Source organism: Sciurus vulgaris, assembly GCF_902686455.1.
Source record: "Sciurus vulgaris genome assembly, chromosome: 3".
NCBI lineage: Eukaryota > Metazoa > Chordata > Mammalia > Rodentia > Sciuridae > Sciurus > Sciurus vulgaris.
Window position 1 is genome coordinate 60545849 of NC_136463.1, and position 10603 is coordinate 60556451.

The 10603-nt window shown below is 38.7% G+C and overlaps 1 pseudogene across 1 annotated transcript; it reads right to left on the reverse strand.

Annotated features, from left to right (window-relative positions):
* Nucleotides 1–487: 487 nt before the first annotated feature.
* Nucleotides 488–9271, reverse strand: LOC306657743 (ras association domain-containing protein 5-like; annotated as a pseudogene). The gene is made up of 2 exons: nucleotides 9181–9271; nucleotides 488–1234 (listed from the first exon to the last, which is right to left on the reverse strand). The product of its transcript is annotated as a ras association domain-containing protein 5-like (transcript).
* Nucleotides 9272–10603: the final 1332 nt, after the last annotated feature.

The window sequence follows — 10603 nt, forward strand, 5'->3', positions numbered from 1 at the left end:
TCAGGGATTTAGCTCAGACCTGGTAAAGGAATATGCTACAACATTTGACTCATAAATAAAGGTATTGAAGGTGGCAAATAAGAGAAATTGAAGATGGGTCAAAGCCAGACAAAGAACATATAGTTCTAAAATCTTTTTCTTTTGTGGTTGGGTGAGATGTTCTGGTTTGGTGACAAGAGAGGCAACTATTTGATTTGTGAAAGGCTTGCAATTGAGAGAGACCAACACTGTTCATCTCATGAGTTCTGATCTTTGTACGAGTCTGTTGATGGGCACAGCTTGGGGGTGAGCAGGAATCACCCTCCTCCCTTTCCTCCACAGACTCTTGTCTATGGAAGAGAATTTGTGCCACATCTGGAACTGCTGGGCTGGTACAAATGCACCTACCAAAGGTGTTCTGAGAAAAAGTGTCTGTTGCAAAATAATAATAAAAATAAATCTGAGGGCATTGGGAGGAGACCCCAATTAGACCCCTAAGCCAGACCAGTTACCCAGGTTTACCCTGGGATTCTCTTAAGGCCTCCTCTAGTTTTTGTCTGAACTTGTCATACTTCATCTGCACTGGCTAGATTTTTGTCCTGCTCTCCTTTTCCAAGATTGTTAGGAAGTTTTGGAGCTCAGGGATGGAGAATGGGGTCCACCTCCACCTCTCCAGTTTCATTCTCCTTTAGCACAAAGCTGAGGACATCTGTGCCAGGCTGGCAAGGAGGCTCGGATAGAGGGGGCAGTCAGCAACAGAGATTTTCTTTGTATATTCGATTAAAAAGTACAAACTTCTGGGCATTGTCCACATCCATAATCTTCTTGAGCACCCCTGGATGACCTCGCTGACTGTGGTGGGGCTGCTGATTTGCAGCTGCTTCATGGCATCCAGTGGCAGGTAGAAAGATATCTGTCCATTTGTCCATGGTGGCCACCAGGTTCACCTCCTTGATGGCATCGTAAATGGACTGGGGCCGGATCCCAGCAGGCACTGTCACTGGCTGCGGAAGTTTCAAATGCAGTTTGATGAAATCTGTGTAGGCGTGGCTCTTCGCTCAGCTTCATGACCAGGCAGTTCTCCTGGCTGTTGTAGCTGTGGATCTCCTGCTTGATCTCCTGTAGCGTGGGCAGGAGATCTCTTCCATCATTTTAACAGATTGCACATTCCTGAAACCTGTGGTCTTGGCCAAGAAGAAGTAATCCCCCAGCTCCTCGTCCAAGTTGCAGTACCCACTGCTGCTGTCCACCCATGCTCATGCTGGGTCCCTGGCTGGAGGCTGCGAGCACCACAGACCTGGCTGGCTGGAGATGCAGTGGGAGGTGAGACCCCTCCCCTGCCAGCCAGGTCGAGCAGGCGGGGCCTCCTGCGTTTGTTGCTGGGGTGAGTAGCCAGGGCAGTGGGGTACTGCCTGCTTCTGCACAACCCCTCGGCTGCTTTTGGTGTCTGCCGTTTTCATTCCCCAGCATGGTGCTGGCTGGCTCGCTCGCTGCCCCCCACCTTGCAGAGCGCTACCTCCTCTGTTTAACTTTTTGAAGAATGGTTGAATAAAATTTCCAGAGCAGCTGCACATCCCCAACAGCAAGGTATGGGAGTTCCAATTCCTCTGCTTTCTTACCAATATATATATTTTATTTTTAAAAGCTAAAATCAGGGTTTTCAAGATGGCAGACTAGAGGGTGGCTGCATTTCATGTTGCTCCAGGACTCAGGATTCAAGAAGAGGAAATGTGGAGAGACTTGGGACCAACTCAAAGCCGCTGGGTGAGTCTCTCCTGTTGGGGTGGTGTCCCGGATAGGGCAGAAGTCCCGGAATGCAGGGAACTTTGTGAAGTAGAGTTGCCCAACGAGACACCCCTCCCTCTGCTGGAGCAGTGAACTCAAGACAACTGGGAGCATTGTAGAGGAGGGTCTCTCAGGACAACGCTTGGACTTGGAGCAACCCGCTGGAGCTCCAGGCAGCTGCCGGGAGGAGGAGGTGTGTGGCAGGTCTCATGGACTCCAAACGACTGCACCAGGGCTCCAGGTGGCTGCTCAGAGGAAGGGCCGCACAGCCAGCCGATTAGGTGCAGAGCACAGTCCCAGGACCTAGACGGCTTCTTGGTGGAAGAGCCCCACAGGGACAAGCTGAGGGACTGAGCGAAGGTTCCAGGATTGCAGGCAGGTTCTCTGAGGAGGGGCAGCCTAAGGAGACTCTTCTGCACAGGGCGAGGCTCCCAGGCCCAGGAGGTAGGTCCTGGCCCCTAGGACCGTTGCAGAGGAAGGCTGCCCAGCTCAGGTGGTAGTTGCGGATTGAGGGGAAACTCTAGGAGGGGAACTGATCAGTGAGACCTCCACACTGGGTGAGGCACATTTTATGAAAATACCTAATATACAAAATAAAGACAGAATTTTAAAGGCTGTGAGAGAAAAGAACCAAATTACATTCAGGGGGAAACCAATACTGATATCAGCAGATTTTTCAATCCAGACCCTAAAAGCTAGAAGGGCCTGGAACAACATTTTTCAAGCCCTGAAAGAAAATGAATGCCAACCAAGAATCTTATACCCAGCAAAACTTACCTTCACATTTGATGATGAAATAAAATCCTTCCATGATAAACAAAAGCTAAAAGAATTTACAAAAAGAAAGCCAGCATTATGGAACATTCTCAGCAAAATAGTCCATGAGGAAGAGATGAAAAACAAAGATGCAAATCAGCAAAGGGAGGAACTATCCTAAAGGAATTGTCAAATAAAGGAGAAACCAAGTCGTGTAAAAAATAAAAATGAGCCAAATGACCGGGAATACAAATCATATATCAGTAATATCCCTGAATATTAATGGCCTGAACTCATCAATCAAAAGACATAGATTGGCAGATTGGATTAAAAAGAAAGATCCAACAATATGTTGCCTGCAAGAGACTCACCTCATAGAAAGAGATAACCATAGACTAAAGGTGAAAGGGTGGGAAAAAACATACCATGCACATGGACTCAGCATAAAAGCTGGAGTATCCATCCTTGCTTCAGATAATGTTGACTTCAAGCCAAAACTAGTCAGAAGGGATAAAAAGGATATTTTATACTGCGTAAGGGAAGCATAAATCAGCAAGACATAACAATCATAAATATCTATGCCCCAAACAGTGGCTCATCCATGTATGTCAAACAAATCCTTCTCAATTTCAGAAACCAAATAGACCATGACACAATAATATTAGGTGATTTTTTTAAAATTTATTTTTATTATAAACAAATGGGATACATGTTGTTTCTGTTTGTACATGGAGTAACAGCATACAATTTGCATAATCATACATTTACATAGGGTACTAATGTTTGATACTAGGTGATTTTAACATGCCTCTCTCACCACTGGATAGATCTTCCAAACAAAAATTGAACAAAGAAACCATAGAGCTCAATAACACAATCAATAATTTAGACTTAATGGACATTTATAGAATATACCATCCAACAAAGAGTGAATACACTTTCTTCTCAGCAGCACATGAATCCTTCTCTAAAATAGACCATATATTATGCCACAAAGCTAATGTTAGCAAATACAAGAAGATAGAGACACTATCTTGTATTCTATCAGATCATAATGGATTGAAATTAGAAATAAATGAAAGAGTAAAAAACATAAACTACTCCAACACCTGGAGATTAAATAATATGCTATTATATGATGAATGGATAACAGAAGATATTAGGAAGGAAATTAAAAAATTCTTAGAGGTAAATGAGAACAAAGAAACATCACATCAAAATCTCTGGGACATTATGAAAGCAGTACTTAGAGGAAAATTTATTTCATGGCATGCATTCAATAAAAGAAGAAAAAATCTACAAATAAACGACCTAACACTACAGCTCAAAGCTCTTGAAAAAGAACAGACCACCACCAAAAGTAGTAGAAGACAGGAAATAGTTAAACTCAGAGCTGAAATCAACGAAATTGAAACAAAAGAAGCAATACAAAAAATTGACAAAATAAATAGTTGGTTCTTTGAAAAAATAAACAAAATTGATAAACCCTTAGCCACACTAATAAAGAGAAGGAGAAAGAAAACCCAAATTACTAAAATTCGGATTGAACAAATAAATATCACAACAGGCACAACTGAAATACAAACATAATTAGAACCTATTTTGAAAATCTATACTCCAACAAAATAGAAAATTTCAAAGCCATCAACAGGTTTCTAGAGACATATGAATTGCCTAAACTGAACGAGGAGGACATACACAATTTAAATAGACCAATTTCAAGTAATGAAATAAAAGACTTTATCAAAAGCCTACCAACAAAGAAAAGTCCGGGATCAGATGTGTTCTCTGCCGAGTTCTACAAAACCTTTAAAGAAGAACTCATTTCAGTACTTCTCAAAGTATTCCATGATGTAGAAGAGGAAGGAACCCTCCCAAACTCATTCTATGAAGCCAATATTACCCTGATACCTAAACCAGACAGAGACACATAGAGGAAAGAAAATTTCAGACCAATATCCTTAATGAACATTGACACAAAAATTCTCAACAAAATTTTAGCAAATCACATACAAAAACATATTAAAAAGATAGTGCACCATGATCAAGTGGGTTTCATCCCAGGGATGCAAGGTTGGTTCAATATCAGGAAATCAATAAATGTAATTCACCATATCAATAGACTTAAAGTCAAGAATCACATGATTATTTTGATAGATGCAGAAAAAGCATTTGATAAAATATAGTGCCCCTTCATGCTCAAAACACTAGAATAAATAGGGATAGTGGGAACATTCCTTAACATTGTAAAGCCCATCTATTCTAAGCCCATGGCTAATATCATTCCAAATGGTGAAAAACTGAAAGCATTAATTAATAATAATTAATAATTAATTTAAAAACTGGAACATGCAGGGATGCCCCCTTTCACCACTTCTATTCAACATTGTCCTTGAAACTCTAGCCAGAGCAATTAGAGAGACCAAAGAAATTAAAGGGATACAAGTAGGAAAAGAAGAACTCAAACTATCCCTATTTGCTGATGACATGATTATATACTTAGAGGAACCAGGAAATTCTACCAGAAAACATTTAGAACTCATAAGTGAATTCAGTAATGTAGCGGGATATAAGATCAATGCTCATAAATAATGTATTTTTATACATAAGTGATGAATCTTTGGAAAGAATAATTAGGAAAACTACCCCATTCACAATAGCCTCGAAAAAAGTAAAATACTTTGGAATCAATCTAACAAAAGAGGTGAAAGACCTCTCCAATGAGAACTACAGAACACTAAAGAAAGAAATTAAAGAAAATCTTAGAAGATGGAAAGATCTCCCATGTTCTTGGATAGGAAGAATTAATATTGTCAAAATGGCCATACTACCAAAAGTGCTATACAGATTCAATTCAATTCCAATTAAAATCCCAATGATGTACCTTACAGAAATAGAGCAAGCAATCATGAAATTCATCTGGAAGAATAAGAAACCCAGAATAGCTAAAACAATCCTCAGCAGGAATAGTGAAACAGGGGGTATCGCAATACCAGATCTTCAACTCTACTAAAAAGCAATAGTAACAAAAACGGCATGGTATTGGTACCAAAATAGAAAGGTAGATCAATGGTACAGAATAGAGGACACAGACACAAACTCAATTAAATAAAATTTTCTCATACTAGACAAAGGTGCCAAAAATATGCAATGGAGAAATGATAGCCTCTTCAACAAATGGTGCTGGGGAAATTGGAAATCCATATGCAACAGAATGAAACTAAACCCATATCTCTCACCGTGCATGAAACTCAACTCAAACTGGATTAAGACCTTGAAATCATACCAGAGACCCTGCAGATTATAGAAGAAAAAGTAGGCCCAGATCTTCAACATGTTGGCTTAGGACCAGACTTCCTCAACAGGACTCCCATAGCACAAGAAATAAAAGCAAGAATCAACAACTGGGATAGAGTCAAACTAAAAAGCTTTCTCTCAGCAAAGGAAACTATCAACAATGGGAAGAGAGAGCCTACAGAGTGGGTGAAAATCTTTGCCAATCATACTTCAGATAGAGCACTAATTTCCAGAATCTATAAAGAACTCAAAAAACTCTACACCAAGAATACAAATAACCCAATTGTCAAATGGCCTAAGGAAATGAACAGAAACTTCACAGAAGAAGATCTACTAGCAGTCAACAAACATCTCTAGTAATAAGAGAAATGCAAATCAAAACCACCCTAAGATTCCATCTCACCCCAATTAGAATGGCGATTATCAAGAATACAAGCAACAACAGGTGTTGGCGAGGATGTGGGGAAAAAGGTACACTCATACATTGCTGGTGGGGCTGCAAATTAGTGCAGCCACTCTGGAAAGCAGTGTGGAGTTTCCTAAAAAAATTTGGAATGGAACCACCATTTGACCCAGCTATCCCACTCCTTGGCCTATACCCAAAGGACTTAAAATCAGCATACTACAGAGATACAGCCATGTCAATGTTCATAGCTGCTCAATTCACAATGGCCAGACTGTGGAACCAACCTAGATGCCCTTCAACTGATGAATGGATAAAGAAACTGTGGCATATATATACAATGGAATATTACTCTGCCATAAAGAATGATAAAATTATGGCATTTACAGGCAAATGGATGAAATTGGAGAATATCATGCCTAGTGAGATAAGGCAATCTCAAAAAACCAAAGGTCGAATGATCTCTCTGATAAGCGGATGATGACACATAGTGTGTGGGGTGGGAGGGGTTCGTGTTAGAGTTAGGGTTAGGGATGGGGGCAGGAATGGTGGAAGGAAGGACTGTATAGAGAGTAAAGAGGGGTGGGAGGGGTGGGAGGGGTGGGAGGGAATGGAAAAAATAATAAAATGAATCAAACAATATTACCCTATATAAATTTATGATTACACAAATGGTATGCCTTTACTCCATTTACAAACAGAGAAACAACATGTATCCCCTTTGTTTACAATAAAATAAAAGCTAAAATCAACCTAGTGTATGACTAGTTTTATGGAAAGCATTCCTTGAAAATATTAAGATCTGTAGAGGATGACTGATGATGTTGAACTTCTTTTCATGTACATGTGGTCATTTGTACATCTCCTTTAGAGAAATATTTGTTGAATTCCTTGGCACATTTTAATTGGGCTTCTTGTCTTTTTATCACTGCGTTGTGAGAATTCTTTAGACATTTCTACATATTAAACTATTATAAACTTATGTGCAAATGTTTTCTCCCATTTGTAGGTTGTTTATTAACTTTCCAGATAGTGTCCATTGATGCATAAATGCTTTTCATTCATCTATAAGAATAGGTGTTGTGAGATTTTTTTTTGTTTTGATTTGTTTTGTTTTGGTTATAACCACAGCTAAATCCACATTCATGAAGATTACTCTTACGCTATCTTCTAGGAGTTCGTAGTCTTATCTCTCACATTTAAGTCTTTGACTCATGTATGTGTTACCTATTTGTATGTCTTCTTTTGAGAAATATCTGTTCAGGGCTCCATTTCTTAACTGGATTATCTATTTTCTTTCTATGGAGTTGTTTGTGTTCCTCAAAATATATTGTACACTTATCCCTTATCAGTTGCATGCCTTGCTAACAAGGAATAGTCACATGTTTCATTTTTTGTTTTTTTCATCAGTGTTTTGTAGTTTTGATCATGTGGATCTTTGACGTGTTTTGTTAGATTCATACCAAAGTATTACATTTTGGAGGGATGAGAATAAAAATGACATTGTGCTTTTAATATAAAATTCCACAAGTTCATTGTTGGAGTGCAGGAAATGAATTGAGTCATGTGTAATAGCTTGGATCATACAACCTTCCTATAACCATTTATTAGTTACCGGAGTTATTTTATGAACTTTTTTTGACTTACTACTTAGAGGACCATGTCAGCATCAGACAGGGGCAGTTTTATTTCTACTTTTCCAATCTACCACTCTTTGTTTTCCCTCTCTTATCACATTAACCACAATCTCTAGTATTATGTTGAAAAACAGAGATGAAAGTGACATGCTTGACTTGTTTATGATTTGAGGGATAATGTATCAAGTTTCCTACCATTAAGTATATCAGCTATAGGTTTTTTGTAGCTAGGTAGCTATTCTTTCTGAAGTTGAGGAACTTCCTCTCTATACCTAATGTCCTGAGGGTTTTTTTTTTTCAGAATGGGTACCGGATTTTGTGAAGTGATTTTTTTCTCTGCATTTGTGATTTGATCATGAACTTGTTTTCTTCTGTAGCTTGTGATGTGCTGGATTACATTATTGATTTTTGAATGTTAAACCAGCTTCATATGCCAGGGATAAATTTCACTTGGTCATGGTTTATAATTCTTTTTGTATATGATTGTATTTCATTTGCTAATATTTTGGTTGAGAATTTTTACATCTGTATTTATGAAATATATTTGTACTTTTCTTGTAATGTCTTTATTTGGTTTTGGTATTATGGCAATTCTGTTCTCATAGAATAAATTAAGAAATATTCCCTCTTCTTTTTTATTCCAAAGAGCTTGTACAGAATTGGTATAATTTCCTCCTTAAATGTTGGTAGAATATACCCAAATGTACTATTTGGGCCTGGTACTTTCTTTTTTAGAAGGTAATTACTTATTGACTCAAGTTCCTTGATTGGTATAGGCCTATTCTGATTTTCTGTTGCTTCTTGGGTGCATTTGCAAGATATTTTTTTCTTTCAAGGATTAGTGAATTTGTGGTAATATAGTTGTTCACAGTATTATTTTATTCCTGATGTAAGCAATTTATGTCCTTTCTATCTCCCCTTCCCTTTCTCTCTCTTCCTTAGTCTGACTAGAGGTGTCTTAATTTTGTACATCTTTTCAAAGAAGTTTTTGGTTTCATTGATTTCCTCTATTGTTTTTCATCATGGTGTTAACATGGATTTCAAAACACATTTTGAAACAATGACTACCAATAATTCAGAATGTTTCCTAGGTTATCCGTTTTTTAACCACTAGTATTTGAAATCATATCTTATATATTTTATTTTAAGAAGGAAACCATATTCACATTGGCTTTCTCTGAGTTTTAATGCTTAAAGAAGACTTTTTAAGAATCATGTCATTTGATGCACAAGCCCTGGGTTGTAGACACAACAAAGATTATGATTTTCATTTTATAGTCAAGGAAACAGACTCAGGAAGATTGTAGGATTTGGACTAGTTACCAGAGGTGGTAAGCCACAGAACAAAATCTTCACTTGGGTCTTCTTCACAGTCTGAGATGGCAGCACCTGCTGCCCCTTGTTGGATGAGCATCCCTTTGGCCTAATATGCTCCTAATTCTGAATCTGTGTTCAGCCTCTTCTAGGCAAATTTCATCTTAACTATGTATATTTATTAACCTATCCATCCTCCCTTCCAAACCAAAAAGAAGCTTTGAAAAGACCAAAGATTTGAGAAGATTACCACAGAACTTCAGACCTCTGGGGCCAACTCAACTCTATATGAGCGATCTAGAGAACTGGCAAGTGCCTTGTGCATCTATTTTACCTGTTGTTTTTCAGATAAAGAAACCACATCCCAGAGAAACAAAGTAACTCTCTGATACAAAGGTAATTAATGCTCCAAACTGCACAGCTGGCTAATGATATAATCATGAGAAGAAATGAAGTCTATTTAAGACCCAGTCTTGCTGTGTTGGCCGTGTTGACAGTGGCATCATTATGGTCTAACTAGTGTGTGGCAAATACTTGCCAAATAGAACAGGCACTGTTGACTTATTGAAGAAACAATTTAGGACTCAGATAAATGATTACAGAACGGTCAGCAATGCCTTTGTAAAAGATTGATAATCTTTCACAAAATGTAGGCACTGTGCCACATGAAAAACCGGAGGAACAATATGGCTGATGATGCAATCCAAAAAAAACCCATTTACACTGGAAATGCTATAAGACACTCTAGTGCACAATTCTGTGGCACAGGAGTTGGCAATTCTTGCTCTTTTGTTCAACCACTGAATTTAAAGGGCCAAGAGGATCCTCATATGTTTCCTAAGTCATTCCTGCAATCACAGATGTTTGCACATCCTCACTCCCACCTCAACCACCATTTCTGTTACACAGAGCTGAGTTGGAGTCCATTAAAACTGTATCCAGATATTCCCATCATTCCCTTGCTAATCTCTGTGTAACACCAAGAACCTAATATTACAAAATACTAAAAACCAATAACTGAGTGCTCTTGCTTCCACATGGAAGGTAATTTTGCCAGGTTTTCTTCTTCATTTTTTCTTAGAAGGGGGTGCAGAAGTTTCTTGGCTTCCCAACAGACCACTTTGCAGAAGGCTAAGATTTGTCTTACAGTCAAAGTGGTATCATGCAAGTGAAAACTAGTACTGTTAGTCTGAAGCAGGTTGGTGAGTTGATATGATTTTGTCCAGTAAGAAGGTTTGATGGTATCCATGCTCACAAGTAGGAAGTTCATGAACAGAGGAGTGCTTTGCATATATTAATTCATTCAGTCCCCACAAATGCCCTATAAGGTAGGGGTAGTACTATTTTCCATGTTACAGATAAGGAAAAGAGCTGAGTATTGAGTTCAAGCAACTTGACTCCAGACAACACACTCCAATCCAGGAGTCTGAAA